The 21014-nt window shown below is 37.6% G+C and overlaps 1 long non-coding RNA gene across 1 annotated transcript in view; it reads left to right on the top strand.

Moving 5' to 3' along the window:
* Positions 1 to 16073, top strand: part of LOC125103185 (uncharacterized) — a 29260-nt gene extending 13187 nt beyond the window's left edge. The window contains exons 3-4 of the long non-coding RNA XR_007128308.1: positions 8304 to 8525; positions 15952 to 16073. This is a non-coding gene — a long non-coding RNA (uncharacterized LOC125103185). The remainder of the gene's footprint in view (positions 1 to 8303; positions 8526 to 15951) is intronic.
* The last annotated feature ends 4941 nt before the right edge of the window (positions 16074 to 21014 follow it).

Here is a 21014-nt window from a genome sequence, read left to right as displayed (position 1 = left end):
CTAGAGAAGTCTTTCTTGACCATTTGCTCCAAACCCCAACATTTCCACATCTGTACTCGTCTTATTTCTTATATCAGTTACTGTATCAATAATTTGGAAAAACTTCTAGGCTGCTCCTCTTATTTATGAAAATAATATTGTTACTTGATATGGGATAAAATATACTTCAGTAACAGATGCATTTTCCTCAATTTTTTTTTCAGAAACATCATCTTCATTAACCTAAAGCCCAACTATTTTCCCAACTTCAATATGATTCAAATTAATTCAGTCATTTTTCATGGAGAGTCAGGAAATCCCTGTCTTTGCAGGCTAGTGTAATGGACAAATGAGATCTAGGAAAGGACATCTATAATTAATGATGGAGGCCAAAGAAGTAATTATGAAACGGCCATCTTGAAGTATTTGTCTGTATAGGAGTGCAATATATCATATGAATCTTCATTTTGAGTGGCAAAGTTAACAATAGATTTTGGAAACTGAATTTTTTTTATACAAGCAATTTCACATAAGTCAACCTCTTGACCTTGGTGAGCTGCATAGAGTTTTAAATCATATGCTTACTCTAGTTGCTAAAGGCAGGAATGTTTTACCTGAGTTGGTAAAGTATCTGGATCTATAGGTAGTTTCACTGCTTAAGTGTGAGCCGAGAAAGAGTGAAGGCTTCTGAAAACCAGCTGCCTCAGTCCAGTTTCCTTACCGGGATGATTCATGCACTTTCACAATTCCAAAGGTCACTGAAGGTTGTGTTTGTGCATATCTGGGGAGGCCAGGAGCTCCGAAGCGAGCTGGAGGCAACGTTCTCTCATCATCATGTGTTATCAAAGGATCCGCCAAAGCCTTAAACTTGAAACTGCCTATTCTCCCCAGACGATTTCTTCAAGGGACAAAAACAAACAAACAAACAAACAAACAAAAACAGTAGTTGGGGAACTAAAACTTGAAGCAATGTTGGCAGTTTGAAAAAAAACGCATGCAGGTGATTTCAGCAGAGACCAAAGATGAGTATGCTGTTCATTAAAAATGTGGTGTGGGGACGCCTGGGTGGCTCAGTTGGTTGGGCGGCTGCCTTCGGCTCAGGTCATGATCCCAGCATTCTGGGATCGAGTCCCACATCGGGCTCCTTGCTCAGCGGGGAGCCTGCTTCTCCCTCTGCCTCTGCCTACCACTCTGTCTGTCTGTGCTCATGCTCTCTCTCTCTCTAACAAATAAATAAATAAAATCTTTAAAAAAAAAATGTGGTGTGTTTTTCTTTTTCCTGATATGAAGTATTAACACTCAACTGGTTTTTACTTGAAGAAAGAGGATCTAATGAAAGACGAACATTTGGAATATTTTAGATGGTAAAGAAATAAGTCCATAGTACAGACATTGATAAACGAGAACAAATAAGCCCAAATTGGCCTCCTCTGTCCCCACTGACAACAAACTCAGGCTTAATTACTGTTTCATCCTATTCCAGGAATTGTAGCCTTTTAAGAGTCAATCTGAATTTTCTGATCAGCACTACTGAGGTCATCTTTATGGTAAAAACTCTGCCTTTCCTTCCTGGACAAAAGATGTCCTGGCCTGAAACCATCCTTTCTTTTGTTTTGCTAATAAATTCTTGCTCCAACCTTCTTCCAATAAAAATCTTCCATTTCCTAGGACTCCTTGGAGAATCTCTCTATTTGCTAGATGGAATGGTGCTGATCCACAAGTTGCTTAAGAGAGCCAATTAGATCTTCAAATTTACTTGGTTGAATCTCCTTTTCCTAACAACATGATAAAACAAAAATTTTCCTCTGGTTTATGGTTTCCAACAGTAAATAAAAATTAACCCCTGATATGGAAAACAAACACAGAGGAAAAATTATTAAATTTCCTTACTACCTACAGCCCACTGACAAGTCCTGAAGGCAGACAGAGTGACATTCCTCTAGAAACTCAACTGCTTTGATGTTGACACTTCGCTAGGGCAAAAGGTAATCCTAGCCTGACCACCACCCCGCCTCCGCCCCGCCCCCGCAATCCTGGCATGTCCATTTGCCTTAATTTTTCTGTTACTTGCACTCTTTTAATGATCTTTTAATGTCTATATACAGACACACACTTCTCCTTAATTACAAAAGTGGCTTGTCAGGGCCCTGATTCTCAATCCCAGGAGATGTCATTCTCGTGAACACATCAGATTCTTGATGCCTGAGTGGTGTGTGTGTGTGTGTGTGTGTGTGTGTGGTGTGGTGTTGTAACACCATCCAGATGATTTGGAGACATTTTCCCTCTTTCCTCTATCCTCCACATTACTGATACAATGTCTCCTTTTTGGTGTTAAGTGAAAATTTCCTCTGCTATTTCTTAATTCTTTTAACATCTGAGGACATTATTCTCCTCTTGGCTGTTACTTTGGAATGCTGTCTTTCCAGGGTCTCTTTGACATTTTTGGAAGGTCTTTTTCTTCTACACAATATTTCTACACAAGAAAGGAATTAGAAGCATGTTCGTCAATTACTGTTCTCAATTTTAATATTGACAAATAAAAACAAAGCAAAACTAAAAAGTCGTCTTTTACTGACCACACTAGCATGGAGCAAGGTTCTAAATTGCTTCTAGAATACCATGGAAAGGTTTTCCTCAGTGAGCCACAGTTCACCTTGTGTTGCAGTGGTAAGGTACAGGTTTGGCCCCAGGAACAACTTGATCACTCTTATCTTGTGTTTTAAAATAAACTTTAAATTCTTTATTTTCTCCATATTTCCTAGTTTCTCCTTTTTGTCTATTTCTGTATGTGTGTGTTTAGTCTTCAAAATGTACTTCAAGGATTCTCATTTGTCAAAGTTCCAATTTTACATATTCATTTACCCATTGTTAGGAGTCTTTTCTAATTCTTCTCCCAACATAAGGCATGTTGAATACTTACATCTTCTTCACCGAGCCAAAAACATATTTAAGGTTGAAAAGATACTGAACCTCATTTTGTCTCTAACGCTTATCACTGTCTGGGAGATGAATGCATAACTGAATGAATTGTGTTTCTTAGACTCTTTGTTCACTTAATTTATATCCCAACTTCTGAGTCAGATTTTGTAAGCATATTTTAATAATCTCCTCTCTTACTTCTCCTGTTCTGTTATGTGTTATATATAAATATATAATTATATACTAGTATTATAAATATATATTGTTATAATGTATGATATTTTATTATTTTATACACACACACACACATACATTATATATAGGCAAAAGAAAATTCAGAAAACTTTACTAGATATGCATATTTTACTGAGTGAGAAAAAAAAATCACACAGGGAGTCTTCACACCCAGTCTGGTGTGAAGTTCAGAGACATGATGTCAGGGGATAGCTTTTGAAGTGAAAATGGACACATTGTTTCACCTTTACAGTGAGTGGTGATTACAATGCCAGTTTCCAGATGGCAGGGGAGGGGTTAAAAGTGATTATCTTTTGCCAATTTAGGATGATGACTTGTTTCATTTATGAGTAGTAGAGGCATTCACAAGAAATAATCCAAGTTGAGTTTAGCTGACATTCTTGAAGTAAGCTAGATTTAATTTTATGTGGCTTAAATGGTTTTGTCTGCTTAGATTTTCAACTCTGGTTTCCATTTTATATATATATATATATATATTATATATATATTTATAAAATATATATATATATATATAACTTCATTAATTCCATCTTCATAAATTCTACCTACACTAATCAAGTCTCATAGTTGATGCTGTTCTTTTAAAAAAATTTATTTATTTATTTGAGATAGAGAGATCGTGTGAGCAGGGGGAAAGGCAGAGGGAGAGCCAGAGACTCTCAAGCAGACTCTGCATTGAGCAGGGAGCCTGACAAGGGGCTCAATCCCACAGCCATGAGGTCCTGACTTGAGCTGAAATCAAGAGTTAGCAGCTCAATGGACTGAGCCACCCAGGCACCTCTGATACTGTTCTTAAGATTGGAGCCATGGTGGACCAGTAGCATAAGGGACATGTGGTCAGGGGCAACCTTGGCTTACTTATACTTCTTTCCTCAGCAGCATGTTACATCTGGTGATGTTCCTTCCACTTTTCACCTCAATGTCTTTAGATACACTTTCAATGTTTCTGGAAGCCACTAACTAGAGTCTTGAAAAGAAAATAATGGCATTAGCAAAAGTCTTAAGGAAATACTTAAATGTAATAAATATTCTTTCCTTTAGTGTATCTCACAGTTTCTTCTAAGTTTATGAAATATATTTTTTGGCCTGGTTTGACTTTATCTGGTGTCTCATATCCTCTGTTATTATTTCCACATGTTTTAAGCCTCTTTATTTCCTAAAAATAAATTTAGAAAGTTATCTCATTGCTACTTCAGTCTCATTGTGTTAGTCATTTCACCTTTCTCTCAAGAGTCATGGAGAATGTGTGTCAAAACTTGGCCTAGGAGAAACAAATCACAATGACAACTGCACTTCTAGAGTATTACCAAAATAAAGACAAAAAACAAAACAGGGAAGAAAGAAAAAGATAAAGAAAAAGCATAAAATGCTGAAAACTGCCAAATAGAGAAGTGAAGTCAGCAGCTATATGTACATCCTGGATTTGCCACTATTTGTATCAACTTGTATCAACTTGAGTAAGTTTCTAAGCAGATGAACCTAAGATTTCTCATCTTTCATTAGGACAATAAAAACTACTTTTTTTTCTCCTTATGAAACAACCTCGTAAAATTTCTTGCACTATACTTGGCACTTCCAAGGTGCTTCAATACAATTCAACACACGCTGTTTGGTCAGGCATGGTGCTGACCCTGGGAGGATAGAGGTGCAAAGACAGGCTTCTGTACTCAGCAAGTTCACCATCTTGTTGGGTTCCCATCACACCCTGGTCACCTCTTTCTTGAAAAATGCCCTCCCAGTGGATCACAAGAAATGCCCATCAGTGATGTTCTCCAAATCTCATATTTGAAAGAGTCTTGATGTGAGGTTACTGGAGGAAGGTCTATGGTTTGGAGAACAATCTATTAATAGAACCGCAAGCACAGATGGCCCAGAGTTCTTTTCAGGGACAGTGTTCTGAACAACATCCATGGCAGCTGGTTTCTGTGACACAGTCTTTACCAGTAGAAGAAGGAATCAGGTGGCCTGGCTCCATTTCAACTGGGTGGCACCTCATGGAATTGGACACTATTTAGCATAAATTTACTGATTTTTGAAACAGATTGTCTTGTGATTTTACTGCTCTTTTCCTTACGAAGAGAGGTTTATCTGCTATGAAGCTTAGCGAGGCTACCTCCTTTCTAGCTCATCCTTCACTTCTGGGTGATTTATCAATGCCATTTGTGTCTCAGGTAAAGATAAAAATTAAAACTAAAATTAAAGGTAAAATTCACTTAAAAAATAGCATGTGGTGTGAAGCCATGGAACAAACAAATACTCTAATGCCAGTGCCATTTAATTTAACACCATTTTCAACACTGTTCTTTGTCAATTGTCACTCTATGAAAAAAATCTCAAACAGGGAGAAGGCTCAGGGATACCTGAAAATGATCTTTGTTGAGATGGAGCAAGAGAATCGACAAAAGGGATTTTTTTTTAACTGTTTTAAGTATTAATGTCCCAAAGAACTATCATAAATGTTGTTCCACAGCAAACTTGGATGACTTTCTGTGCTGGAAATCTCTTATTGGCTGCAAAACCCACAGAACTTTCAAGCACACATTTTCTCCACCATGAACTCACTGTGTCGATCAACCAATTCACGAATTCTTTCCTTCTCAGCATTGACCCCTAGGGTCCAACGATAGCTCAGCCATGACCTTTGTTTGGTGGGGGTAGCTGTGATGGTTGCGGTGGAAGAAGAGAAGCTTGAGGAGTCTTTGTTTAGTCCTCCTCCAACCTGAATAATAGCAGAATGACCTAGAAGAGCTGCTATTAAAAGGCATATTTCTGGGCTCCATGCCAAGACATTCTGATTTTCACAGGTTCAGTGTGGGACTCAGGAGCCCATATTATAAAACACTTTAAGTGTTTTTGGTCATGAACCCAGAATTTAAAGCTTACTAACGGAAATGTGCTTCTGGTTGTGCTTCTAGTAATTCGGCCTTGGTCTTTCTTACCTTGTCCCCCATTTCCAGGAACTAAATCCTGCCTATGTGTTCCCATGCCCAAGTCTGTGGGCTCTACTTGGTGTTTTCCAGTTGACTTTCTCCCCAAATGCTCACCTACCATAGGGTCCTAAATTCTAAATCCCAAATAACTTGGGCCATATAAAAGGGGACAGAATGCCTTGTTGCAGGCCTGTCTGGACCTGCATCTTGTCTGCTCCCAGGTTTCCTGACACTATGCTGTGCTCCGTTTGTCCGCCTGCCATAGAGGATGATCCTAACTTCAGCAACTCCTTGACACTACCACCTGTTGCCTGACATCAAGTTCCTGCATCGGGATTCTCAGATTTAGACATTCATATTCATCAGCTGCCGTGTATGTTAAATACATTTTTGCACTCTTTTGCTTGCTAATAAATCAGAAATCCTGGGAATTGATCTTAGGAATCTAGATTTTTAGAAGCATCCAGATAATTCTGATGGACTTACTGCTGAATCACACTTTAAGAAAAAGAACCTACAGAGATGCCTGTGTGGCTCAATCGGTTAAGCATATCAGATGCCTTTGGCTAAGGTCATGGTTCCAGGGTCTTGGGATGGAGATCTGTGTCCAGCTCCTAGTTCAGCAGGGAGTCTGCTTCTCCCGCTGCCTGCTGCTCCCCCCACTTGTGCTCTCTCTCTCTCTCTCTTTCTGACAAATAAATAAAATCTTTAAAGAAAAAAAAAAAGAACCTACAGCTAGGTTCATTTCCCTAAGTTTTGGTTCCTATTTAGTGGGTAGATCTTATTCAAGTCTTAACTCATTTAGGTCTACTCCATCCTGCTGCTGTGAACATGCCAGCCAGTTGGCTGTATGATGAAACACACAGCATCAAATTAAATCCAAATGTCACCTCTCCCTGTCCTTCTCTGAACTTTCATTGCTCTCTATTTGTTTCCCTTTTTTGTTAGTCACCATATCCCATCTTGTTTTATACATATATATCCATCTTAAGAAGCTGTGATGTCGGGACGCCTGGGTGGCTCAGTTGGTTGGATGACTGCCTTTGGCTCATGTCATGATCCTGGAGTCCTGGGATCGACTCCCGCATCGGACTCCCAGCTCCATGGGGAGTCTGCTTCTCTCTCTGACCTTCTCCTCACTCATGCTCTCTCTCACTGTCTCTCTCTCAAATAAATAAATAAAATCTTTAAAAAAAAAAAAAAGAAGAAGTTGTGATGCCCTCCACTGCAGCCTCTCGATCTGGGTTGTCTCTCTCCAGTGCTCAGCACAGGGACACAGGGCTTGGCACCCAGCAGGTGATCGAAAAGCTTATGGATGAAAGTAAGAGAGTGCTAGACTTGGAACTGGAGGTATGAAAGACTTATGTGATTTCCAGAGGTTTATTCTCTTTTTAGAAGGTTGTGATTTGAAGGTATTTTAAGACTTTATTTGAAAATGCCAGTAAAAAGGAATATCTTGCCAAAAAGAATGATTGCTTGTAATGGTCAAAGAAGGAATATTGAGGGGCACCTGGGTGGCTCAGTGGGTTAAAGCCTCTGCCTTCAGCTCGGGTCATGATCCCAGGGTCCTGGGATGGAGCCCCACATTGGGCTCTCTGCTCAGCAGGGAGCCTGCTTCCTCCTCTCTCTCGCTCTGCCTGCCTCTCTGCCTACTTGTGATCTCTATCTGTCAATAAATAAATAAAATCTTTAAAAAAAAAAAAAAAGAAGGAATATTGAAGGAAGGACTATAACAATGACCACACTGTCTTTCCATCTGGTCACAGGTTTGGCAAGGAGATTGCCAATGGGTGGGATTTGGGAATTATTCAATAAATATGAGTTAGATGGCAATCAAACTGGGTTCTTAAAGACAGGGTGTGCAATACCTTAGTCTCTATAGTAGTTGCCTGTTTTTAGGTCAAAACAAATGAAGTCAGCTAGCTTTAGAAATTGACTCATCAGAAAGATTTTTTTCAGAATTTCTGAAATACTTTCTTTAAAAAGAGTCCCCAATGTTGGACATTATTGTTCCATGTCAACACAAAGAGACCTAAGTTTCTTCAGTATATCCAATAAAACTAAGAAGCTAAAGACCAATTCACCTGATCATTTATCCTACAATGCAGTTGATAACCAGACTTGGACTCAGTTTTATATACTTCTTTTCCTTTCCATCAAGGGAATGGACTGAAGGAAATAAGTTTGTCTTAATTCTTCATGTATTTCTCTTTCTCCTAGCAACCACAGGAACAAAAACACTGCAAAATAAGGTGGGAAAAACTATTTCCAAGGAAATTAGCCAGCATCAGAAAATTCCTGGTGAGTATTATAAGAAGCCATCATGCATTCACCAGCAGGAGCAGTGGAAGTGGAAGCTAATACCAGCAAGACCCCAGTGGAAGAGTTTATTAAAAGAAAAAAAAGCATTTGTGTACAAAGTTTTGGATATTAAGTATATAAGTAAGCTTTCTTTCTTTCTTTTTTTTTTTTTTTAAGATTTTACTTATTTATTTGAGAGAGGGAGAGAACAGGAGCCATGGGGCTAGAACCCAGAACCCTGAGGTCATGATCTCAGCCAAAGGCAGATGCTTAACCTACTGAGCCACCCACGCATCCCCTCCAGGTAAGCTTTCAACATGATGAACTCAGGGCACTTATTCAGTCTTTCAGGCATTGTTTCAATCTCCTTTCCTCTACTAGTCAGGATCCAGGCAAGAAAGAAAAACCACACCAGTTAATATAACAGGGTTTAATTTCAAGAATTGTCCATTAGGGAACTGAACATTTAAATAGGTAGGACTAGTGATTCAGAGAGAAGGTAACTGCAGGACCTAGGTTCACCCCTATGGATGGGATAAAAGAGAAAACTCTGAGATTATTAAATTTAGAAGTTAACAGTAGAGATTGTGGAGTCAAGACCCAGACCTGTGAGAAAGAGGGCTCTCTTGCTGTAATTGGTGGCCTCGAAACTTATGAGAGAGCACCCACAGAATGTGTGAGGCCTGAAGGTTACAACATGAATGAATGAAAATCTCTGCTCTTGAGATGCTTACTGGGTAATGCGGAAGGTACTATTGTATGTGAAGGCAAATTACAAACTTCAAAGTATGGCAAAAAACTAAATTTCTATTGTGGTTATTACATTTCATATGTATATCTATCATGATCATTCAAATAAGATATTCTGGGGCAGCCTGGATTACATATCTTCTGTCCCATTTCTAAAACCACATGTTAAATGTAGGACTTGATTTTTGGTTTGAAATATACAATAATCAACTACAATCCTACATATGCCAATTAGCTTCTAAAGCTACCTGATGAGGACCTAGACTTATGAAAACTAACACCAACGTTTCACAGTCCCCACATTGCTGGTATTCAAGATCTGTTTATTCCAGTCTAACTTTCCTGAGTTGAGTTCAGATGATTCTAGTGACTACCTTAGTTTCTTGGGGGCTGGACCGGGAGCAGTTGGGAGGAGAGGGAGAGTGTTGCTTTATCATACCTTTTGAGATATTTTAGGCACACTGAGCAAGGACTGAGTCATCAAATACAGGGTAGAAAGTACACAGTTCTACCATTGGTGATTCTATATTTTGTTTCATGGGCAAGACATGGTTTATTACAAAAATTTCAGAGTCAGTAAAGAGTTCATCAAGAGTCCACAAATTACATATACTTACAGGGAGAACATAATTGCATATTAATCTTCCTCAGCTCTGCTTGTACACAGGTGGCAAAATCATCATTTGTGTTTCAGTTGATTATGAAAGAACATGAAATCTGAGTATGAATTTATGGGCACGGAGAATCCTTCCTTTTGATTTAAGATAACAGTCTTTTGCTTCACCATTTCATTCTATAAATGAAACAATTCCCATAAATGTTACATAAATACTCTGCATTTTGTCAACCAAGAAATATTCTGCAAATATCTGCAGCCAGGATCTCTCCCTGTAATTAGCTTCTCATTATGCAGCTCACCCTTCAATCCACTCAAACCGTCCTTTACACTAATTGCATAATATTTCATTATTAGCAGAATGTGCCATGGCACTCTCGCCATTTAACAAAAGCTGGATTCTTGATCCAGACCTTTTGTAAAATAAAGCACATTGCCAGGCACATAGCACTTATGAAGTTTGGGTTGATGTATCTACTAATGTTCTCATTAAAACACACATGTGACATCTTATCTCACAGTGATGTATTACTCAACAGTACATCTCAGACATAGTACCTCTCTGGATTTCTCATTCTTACATTTAAAACTATAAATAAATGACAAGGAAATTACTTGTGAAACTTAATCATATGACTCATCAGAAGTCATAAATTATAAAGACAGTCATATTTAAAGTATTTATGGTCTTTTTGCAATTATTTTCATCTTCCCAAGAGCAATTTTATGATTGATAAGAGTAATACTTAGTAATAAACCTTTTGGAGTCTTTACTGTGTGACCAGTCATGTGTTAAAATCTTTACATGATTAACTTCACTTCACAAAACGTATTTACGAGTAAGATCCTGTTATTATTCCCATTACAGATTAGAAAATCTAGGGTTTAGAGGTGCTAAGTAAATCACTAGAAGATACCCTGTTAGTACATGGGAGAGTTGAGATTCAAGGCTGGGTCTTTCTGGCCCTAAATGTTTTCAGAAGTAGACGTGAGTTGGAAAGGAAAGACATATGTTAAAACAATTGGAAAGTGGAGTCTAAAATTTGGAAAAGGAGTAACTTGAACAGTCTTGAATCAGAATTAGAAACAAAGACAAAAACTTCCAGTCCTGTGTAATGTGAGTAGCGCCTGAATATTCAGTATCAGGAAGGGAAATTCTGCAAGATTTTGACTGCCTACCACCCGTCTGTAGGGGAACCAGGCCCTTCCAATCCTGTCTGGTGCTGGTGGGGCTGTCAACCACATTTCCCCCTTCATCTTACAGATGGATATAAAATGGCTTCTATTTGACCAAAGAACTCACTCCTTCTGGGGTGCCTGGGTGGCTCAGTCAGTTAAGTGTATGCCTTCAACTCAGGTCATGAGCCCAGAGTCCTGGGACTGAGCCAGGTTTTGGCTCCCTGCTCAGTGGGGAGTCTACTTCTTCTCCCTCTGCCCCTCCCCCTGGTCATGCTTTCTCTCTCTCTCTTTCTCTCAAATAAATAAAACCTTTTTAAAAAATTAATTAATTAGGGTGCCTGGGTGGCTCAGATGGTTAAGCCTTCAGCTCAGATCATGGTCCTGGTCCAGGGATCATGCCCTGCTTTGAATTCCCTGCTCAGCAGAGAGCCTGCTCTCCTCTCCCTCTGCTGTTGCCCCTGCTTGTGCTCTCTCCCTCTCTGACAAATAAATAAATGAAATTTTAAAAAGCAAAAAACAGAAAAAAAAAACCTCTCTCCTTCTGCCATCCATGCACACAGGCGTGCGTACACACACACACATACACACACCAGAACCACAGAGATCTATTCAATGATCAGGCACCTGATTGATACCAGGTTATCAGTCTTGTGGTTTTGGTATTTGCATCTGCAGTCCTGGATAGGAAGCCGTTGCTCTGGTTGTTGCTACTGAGCCGCTGTGAATCTTAAGCGGCCGATGGCTGTCTTGCTTTGCCCCATAGAATGAGATCATCACTTCAGAGGGAAGCAGAGATAAGGCCGAGCTGATAATACTTTTTCAGTTCCAGAACTCATGCCAGAGCTACCCCTGACTTTCCAGTCCTGTGAACCAACAAGTTGCTTTGAGCCATTTTGAGCTTTTTTGCCCATTCCTTGGAATAAAGTTTTCTAACAGCAATTTGTTCTCTAGAGTGGATATTACAAAGGATAAACTTTAAATGATAAATTTCGCAGCGCCTGGGTGGCTCAGTGGGTTAAAGCCTCTGCCTTCAGCTCAGGTCATGTTCCCAGGGTCCTGGGAACATCGGGCTCTCTGCTCAGCAGGGAGCCTGCTTCCCCCTCTCTCTTCTGCCTGTCTCTCTGCCTACTTGTTGTGATCTCTGTCTGTCAAATAAATAAATAAATCTTTAAAAAAATAAATGATAAATTTAGCTAAGTGCAGGTGTGGTCACAGTAGAGACAGTATCTATACTTTGAAGGTAGACATTCTTGTGATGCATAAGAAAAATGAGTTAATCAAATGTTTCTCCCAAACCCTGCTAGGTACTCTGCATAGAGGTGTTAATTCTATGACTGACTGTATATCTTTTTAGATTTCTTTTTCTTTTTTTAAGATTTTATGTATTTATTTGACAGAGAGAGAGACAGTGATAGAGGGAACACAGGCAGGGGGAGTGGGAGAGGGAGAGCATGTCCCTGCTGAGCAGGGAGCCTAAACCCAGGACCCTGGGATCATGACCTGAGCCAAAAGCAGATACTTAAAAACTGAGTCATCCAGGTGCCCCTCTTTTTAGATTTCTTTAAGCTAGAATAATTAGTCTACATATTTCCTTTGTGACATTGATATTTTTGAATTATCCAGCCAAGTTGTTCTGCATGATGTCCCACAATTAATATGTGCCCATAATTAGGATTTATCTGATTGTTTCCTCATGATTAGATTCTGTTTGAAATATTTTTTTTATTTTTTTTAAAGATTTTATTTATTTATTTGACAGAGAGAAATCACAAGTAGGCAGAGAGGCAGGCAGAGAGAGAGGAGGAAGCAGGCTCCCTGCTGAGTAGAAAGCCCGATGTGGGGCTTGAACTCAGGACCTGGGATCATGACCTGAGCCGAAGGCAGCGGCTTAACCCACTGAGCCACCCAGGCACCCCTCTGTTTGAAATATTTTTCGGGCAAAAAATTTCACTCCATAGGTATCCTTTCCAATGCATCACATTAGGAAGCAAATAGTACGTTTGTCCGATTACTGTGGAGTTTGATCTCTAGGTTTTCTCTTATGAAAAGATGTCTTCCTACACTTTGCAGTTGGTAATGTTTGGGGCAATAATTGAAGACTTCAAGATTATCTTGTTAAACAAACACATCTTACCCAATGGTTTTAGCATCAGTTGGTAATTCTTGTCTGAATGAATTATTACACTGAGAATTCTAAAACAATGATTTCCTAATTCTGTAATTCCTTCTTGATCTATTAGCTGGTATTCTTTTGTAAAGAAGACAATTCTTCTTTCCTTCCCTGCTTAAAAAATTAGGAACTCACATTATTTTTTTCCTCATTTTTTAAATTTTTATTATTTTTTATTTTTTATAAATATATAATAAAAATATAATGTATTTTTATCCCCAGGGGTACAGGTCTGTGAATCGCCAGGTTTACACACTTCACAGCACTCACCATAGCACATACCCTCCCCAATATCCATAACCCCACCCCCTCTTCCGACCCCCCTCCCCCCAGCAACCCTCAGTTTGTTTTGTGAGATTAAGAGTCACTTATACTTTGTCTCCCTCCGATCCCATCTTGTTTCATTTATTCTTTTCCTACCCCCCAAACCCCCCATATTGCATCTCTACTTCCTCATATCAGGGAGAGGAACTCACATTATTTTTAAAACTTAATATCTTATAATAAATTCTTTTGATTAATTTTTAAATTCAAATCCACCCATATTTTACCTGTAATAACCCCTGGATCTTGTGTTTATACGTTTTAATTAATTTTCTAATTTTGTGGCAAAACAAAATGTTCTATCCTCTTCTCATAATTTCCTGGCTTTAATTTGCAAGGATATGTTCATTGCTGCTGGAGTTCTCACTGCCTCTAGACTATGTGTGGGGTGTGTGTGTGTATACACAGACAAATATATATGTGTTATATGTATATATATATATATAGAGAGAGAGAGAGAGAAAAGAGAATAAGAGATAGTTCACACTGATATCTCAAGGTCTAATTCAACATATAAGATTCTTCATCTCTATCCTCAATTTCATATTTGTGTCTTGTTCAACAATGTCAACACACTTACTCACTGACTCTATTTTACAATAAAATTTTTTTTCCTCCCGTGATATCACTTTCAACAACAAACAAATCAAGTAAACTTCACAATTTCTAGGCAGTTATTTCTATCCTTAGCATATATTCCACTCGGGGTACCATCAGAGTACTATATTCAAAAGTTACTTTGGGGACAACTGGTTGACTCAGTTAATTAAGCTACTAACTCTTGATTTTTGGCTCAGGTCATGATCTCAGGGTCATAAGATTGAGCCCTGAGATGGACTCAGTGCTCAGCGCAGGGCAGGGAGGAGGGCAGCAGGGGGATGGGCAGGTAGGGGGGAGTCTGCTTGAGAGTGTCTCTCTCCCTCTCCCTTTGCCCCTCCCCTCACTCATGCTCTCTCTCTCTCTCAAATATATAAACAAAATCTTTTTAAAAAGTTATTTAATTTTTTCCTTTATTATTATATTATTAATTTGATATAGATGTAGTTTTCTTTTTTCCTATATGTGTTCTATTTTTCTTTTTCCTCTGGTTCTTATGGATCTGCTTTTATTTTTTGACTGCTAAAGTACTAACAATATTGAAAAGTAAAGATTATATGAAAAGATATGACAGAGAAATTTCTTTCTCTGATCTCTTTTCTCACAACCCTTTTGTTCTCAGTGATGCCATTCATTTTGGATATATCCTTCCTTCCTAGGCTGCTTTTCATACAAAAACCAAATTCATACATTTTCTCTTCCTCTCCACTTTATATAATTTTATATAAAATATACAAAATATATGTATTGTATATGCATACATAGTATATATACAAGAATATAATTATTTCCAACTTGATTTTTTTTCACTTAACAGTGTATTTTAAAAGTCACTCTATATCATATGTTCATAGAACTCTTTCTACTTTTTTTTCAGTTGCAGAGTTTTCCATTGTGTGGACATAACATACTTTATTTAACTATTCTATTTATGAGCAATGAGACATTTCCTCTATTTTGCAGTTAGACATAATGCCACAGTGAACAAAGCTGTTCATATATTTTGGTATTGTTGAAATATATCTTTAGCATAAATTCCTAGAAATAAGATCATTGAAGCAATGGGTAAATTAATATGCTATTTAATGAGTTATTACCAAATCTGCTCTAAATAGATTTTACTGGGGTGCCTGAGTGGCTCAGTGGGTTAAGCCTCTGCCTTCAGCTCAGGTCATGATCTCAGTGTCCTGGGATCTGTCCCGCATCGAGCTCTCTGCTCAGCAGGGAGCCTGCTTCCCTCTCTCTCTGCCTGCCTCTCTGCCTACTTGTGATCTCTCTGTCTGTCAAATAAATAAATAAATAAATAGGTAGATTTTACCATTTTGGATACCTACCAGTAATGTATGATAGAACCTATTTCCCATAGCCTTAGTAACAGTATGTAATAAAGTTTTTTTGAATTTTGAGGCTATAACATCATCACAAATGGTACCTGTTTATTTTTTAATTTGCATTTCTGTTACTAAGAGTGAGGTTGAACATCTTTTCACATGTTTACGAACCATTTATATCTTTCTTTGTGTGTGTGTGTTTTTGTGTGAGAAAGAGAAAACTATTTGTGTACTTTGTCCATTTTCTCTAATTTTTCTACATTTTCCTCATATTTTAAGCCATGTATGGATTAGGTATTTATAACACACCTTGTAGGTTAATTCTTGCAATCTGTCATCTCTCTTGACTTCGCTTGTCCTGTTTTTGTTTTTGTTTTGCTATGGACTGTTTATTTATTTACTGTTACCATGTATCTTGAACTTCAGTTTGGCTCTCAAATTCTGTCCAGAGTTATTTCCCAAGGAAAACCTATAGCTGTGACAAAAAGACATGGGATCAAGGTGTTCTGTTTATTTTATTTTTCCTTGCTTGTTATTTTTATGAAATCTTCATCTATAAAGTTCAGTCACTATAATAGAGTTTTTATCCAATGTGTCTAGAATGCTGTCCACACCACAGAGAAGCATTTTTGAATACTGGGCTGAGAACACATCACGTGAGTACATGGCCATGGAGAACTAAAGCAATTTCCATTGATTACTCAAATAATTCACTCAAGTAAATAAATGTTTTATGAAGATTATTAAATTGTTTCATTGAGTTTTCGTAGCAAACACCAACATGTTTCATCACTACATCATTTATTTTTTATTAAAAAAGTACTTTAGGAATATGATGGAGTCCTTAAAAACTATGCCATGCAATGGATATTTGTACCTGCAAGTATGCAGGTATAAAGAAATAGTCATTTCCATCAGAACAGTGGTTTTTCACAAAAGATGGATTTATGAAACGAGTTTCCTTTCCTCTGTCATTCTCTTGACAATTTTTAATGTATGTTATGGGTTCATCTAAATAATTTCGTGAATTCCTTTCTGTGCTTTTCTGATTTGCCAATTAATTATCAAACACGAAAAACGGCATAAAAAGTTAGTTAATATAGTAAACTTTGTGCCTGAATTTTTTAAAGATTTTATTTATTCATTTGAGGGAGAGGGAAAGAGAGACAGAGAAAGTGCAAACGGGGGGGAGGAAAGGGAGAGGGAGAAGCGGACTCCCTGCTGAGCTGGGAGACAGAGCCCAGGACCTGGAGATCATGACCTGAGCAGAAGGTAGAAGCTTAATTATCTGAGCCACCCAGGTGCCCTTGTGCTTAGATTTTTTTTTAATTCCATGTTAAATACTTGGATCTATGACAGTATCAGCATGAGCAGAAAAGTTGAATAAAACTAATCCCAGAAGACCCGGTGAACCTAGAAAAATCATTTAGAACATTCTTTTTAACTGTACATCTTTAAATTTGATTCCAAAATATAACCACTGTTATCACAGACATTTTGAAATAAAAGAAAAAGATGAAAAATATCCCCCTGTTCCAACATAATTAAACATAGAGAGTGTTGTCATTTTGATATAGCTAATCTATTAGTACATATGTAATTGGAGATTTTTTACACACATATTATTTTTTTACACATATGTATCCTGCTTTATGTTTCTTTATTTATAATACAATATATTTTATTTCATTGGATGTAAAATAACACATAACATCTCTGTATTTTTTTCAGTATTTTAAATTGAATTTACTCTTTAATTCAATGGCAATATTTTCATTTGAATCTTTAAATATTTGGAAGAATAGTTATAGAAGACAAGAAAGTACAATTAAAATTTTAAATAGCAGATACATTGATTAGGAAAACTAAGTGCCATATTTTGTGTGCTTAGTCTCATGTGATATAATTAAAAATAAAAAATGTAGACCTGAATGATTGGCCAATTTGCATATTCTTCAGTAGTTAATGGTAATGTTTATTTTTCTAGACTGCATATATTTAAATATTAGCTCTCATATCTCAATCATTTTTGTTTAGCTCGTATGCTTACTAGCTCCCCTGTAATTATATGGTCTAGTCTAAGATATGTTAAGCAGAAAATCAATATTTTCTATTCTTGAGATATTTTTGCCTCAATAGAATAGTAAACAGATAGAATTTTTTTCATAACATATGTAAATTTTTTTTATTTTACCTAAGGACTTATCACTGGGATCAGAGAGATTACTTTTTATTCATTAAGAGAGAACATGATGCATATTAATAAATTGATGAGGACTCAAGATTACATTTGGAGAGTTTGTCCAGGGCAGAAAGTATCAGCAAATATCACTGAAAGAACACACCAAAACCGGAATCAAAGGAAATAAAGTTTGAACTCCGATTTGGTATCACCAAAGCCCTTTGCAAACTGTCGACAATCCTTCCTTTTAAAGCCATTTTCCTGGTGGGGCTGCCATGGCACAGCATTCTTCTGGTTCTCTTGCTTTTCCTACTTTCCTTCCTCTTTTGGCTCCTTGTAGTTGCACTACTGTCCCAATATCTCCTCCAAATATGCTTATAGACATCATTGTTCTTCAGATTAGAATTCTCAACTTGGTAGGAAGGAAAAGAAAAATAATTATGATACCTCTTTAAAAGGAATTACAAAGACTTTTGTAAACTAATCTCTTTTTTAAAAAAGATTTATTATTATTATTATTAATTTATTTTTTAATTTTTTAGAGAGAGAGAGAGAGAGAGAGTGCACTCTCCCAGGAGCAGAGGAGGGTCAGAGAGAGAGAGTCTTTCAAGTAGACTCCCCAGAGAGCTGCTCGGAGCTCCACAAGGGCCTGGATCCCACAACCCAGGAGATTGTGTCCTGAGCTAAAACCAGAAATCAGACACTTGATCCACTGAGCCATCCAGCTGCCCCACACACTAATCTCTTAATACCATGTCGAAAATTCAGAATACAGTTTCCTTATCCCTGTGTTTCTGTTCAGCCAAAAGCCCCAAGGAGGTTCCTTTGTCATGCTTTGCTCCCATTTCTCCTGCATTTCCTTTCCAACTGCCACAATCCAGATCCTTATCCCCTGACTCTAATTAGTGATACTCTTCTGGTTTCTTCTCCCAAGCATTGTCTATTCTGCTGCCTGATGAGTTTTCCTAAAATACGTCCTTCATAGTAACTTTCTTGTTTGCAGTCCTCAAAGATTCCACATTACTTATTGCATCATGTGTACTCCTGGTCCTGAAGGCCCTCTGCTCCTGCCTTCAACTTAACTTTCTGGAGTTTTCTTTCTTCTTCCTTTCTTTCTTCCTTTCTTTCTTTCTTTCTTTCTTTCTTTCTTTCTTTCTTTCTTCTTTCTTTTTTTCCTTCCCCCCCCCCCGACACTGTCTCCCATCTGTGCTTTCTTTTGGCTTGTCACTTACTGCCTGGGTTGCGCTTTCTCTGCCCCTTTTTACCTTCAAATATTTAATACCAGGTAAAGTCTCAATTCAGGCAGTGGCGGGGCGAGTTTTATAGCATTTATAAACATATGTTTAGGGATGCCTGGGTGGCTCAGTTGGTTAAGCATCTGCCTTCGGCTCAGGTCATCATCCCGGGGTGCTGGGATCAAGTCCCACGTCGGGGTCCTTGCTCCACGAGGAGATGGCTTCTCTCTCTGCCTGCCTCTGCCACTCCCCCTACTTGTGCTCGTGCTCTCCCTCTCCCTCCAACAAGTAAATAAATAAACTCTTTAAAAATAAATAAATAAATAAATAATAAATAAAAATAAATAAATAAAATAAACATGTGTTTACATATATCATTAATTGGGTATGGCTATGAATTAGGATATCAAATTCCATCCACAATTGTTTATTGTTTACAGATTGGGTGCTGTGGGCCATAAGAATATTAATTTTATCCGTATTCTTGGGGAATGTCCAGTCTAGATCTGTGCTGTTCAGTAGGATAGTCAGTTGCCACCCAAGGCTATTCAGAACTTCAAAATATGGCTAATGTGACTGAGGAATCGAGTTTTGAATTTTATTTAATTTTGATTAATTTACATTTGAATTTAAAATCTGAAGCAGTGTAAAGGGTTTTTCTGTTAAACACAAGTGTATTATTTTGGCAGACATATATTGTACTTTAATTGTTGCATCACATAAATATTATCACTGCATTGCAGGGTGTGTGTGGGGTGGGCGAGAGTGCTAGGTGTCCTTCGCAGTATTAAAAATAAATCCATCATCCCTCCAGTCAGTATTAACAGAATGACTCAGTACAAATGTTTTCTATGCCCTGATGTAACATTGGATTGTGTTTATTTCAATTTTTAATACTCTAAGTCACTCTGATATCTACTTGACTGTAATTAGTAATATAATGAGAATACTTATACTATTTAATTATAATTAAATAATTTTTCTAGTTTAAAAATAAACACGGTCATAATTTTAAAATTTAAATGAAGGTATATTATTGATCTAGAATCAAGATCACCACAAGCTAGCACTGTGCTGGGAACAGTTAGAGAGCAAGAGAAACTAGAGGGAAATAGGTCTCAAATCTCCCAAGGAGTGGCAATTAGAATTTGCCCCAGCAGAACGAAAGGAGAAACTGTTTGTTGTGTAAAAGATTTTTAAAGATAATAAAGTGGATAATATGAACAGGTATTTTTAGCAGATACATAGTGAATTTGATAATAACTCTCTTTCCAAGGGTAAAAAGTTGAAAAGGAACCAACAAAATTAGTCACCTAAAATCAGAATTAATAGTCCAATCAGGGGTGCCTGGGTGGCTCAGTTGGTGGTTAAACATCTGCCTTTGGCTCAGGTCATGAAGCCGGGGTCCTGGGATCGAGCTCCAGATCAGATCCCTACCCAGCTGGGAGTCTGCTTTTTCCTCTGCCTCTCGCCCTCATTCTCTCTTTCTCAAATAAATAATAAATATCTTTAAAAAAATAGTCCAATCCCAACAAAATATTAAAACTTTAACAGAATCTGAGCTTGTAACTGTAGCCTATTAAAGAAGCATTAAATGACTTGGATTTTTGTATGCACAGAGAAAATCATTTTGAAAGGAAATATATAAAAGGAGTTATTTCAGAGAGGTAGCTTTTGTTAGAAAATATTAGATTTTTTATGAAAAAGGAAATATCTGCAACTAAGCCAGCAAACAGCCATAATAGAAGAGCTTTCTAACAGCATCATTGATTAGCTGGACCTAAACTGGATGTCCTTTTCTTTCCCTTTAGTTGAGTGTTACAATAAAGGAGATATGGTACAATTAGCACGGTGGACATATTTTATCTAAGGACTTCCAAAGATACAACGAAAGGTCAATTTATAGCTGCATGGAATAGATACCTCTGAATCTCCTATATCTCCAGAGAAGAATTTTAGCTAAATTCTAAAAACTAAAAACTAAAAACTAATTTCCATCATGATGACAGTGCTGTCATTATGATGACAGAAGCTCTAGCACCTTGGAATTTTACAAGAGATTTTTTGTTTCCATCATGATGACAGTGCTCTGGCATCTTGGAATTTTACAAGAGATTTTTTGTTTCCTTCTTCCTTTATTCCATTCTATGATTCTACAAAATGTCTCATGAATCCACCTGTTCAGTGTATGTGGCGGTAGACTATGAATCGCTTCCAGTTTGGGGAACTATTGGAGAAATGCAAGA

Source organism: Lutra lutra, chromosome 6 (genome assembly GCF_902655055.1).
Source record: "Lutra lutra chromosome 6, mLutLut1.2, whole genome shotgun sequence".
Taxonomy (NCBI): Eukaryota; Metazoa; Chordata; class Mammalia; order Carnivora; family Mustelidae; genus Lutra; species Lutra lutra.
This window is presented reverse-complemented; position numbering and strand designations above follow the sequence as displayed.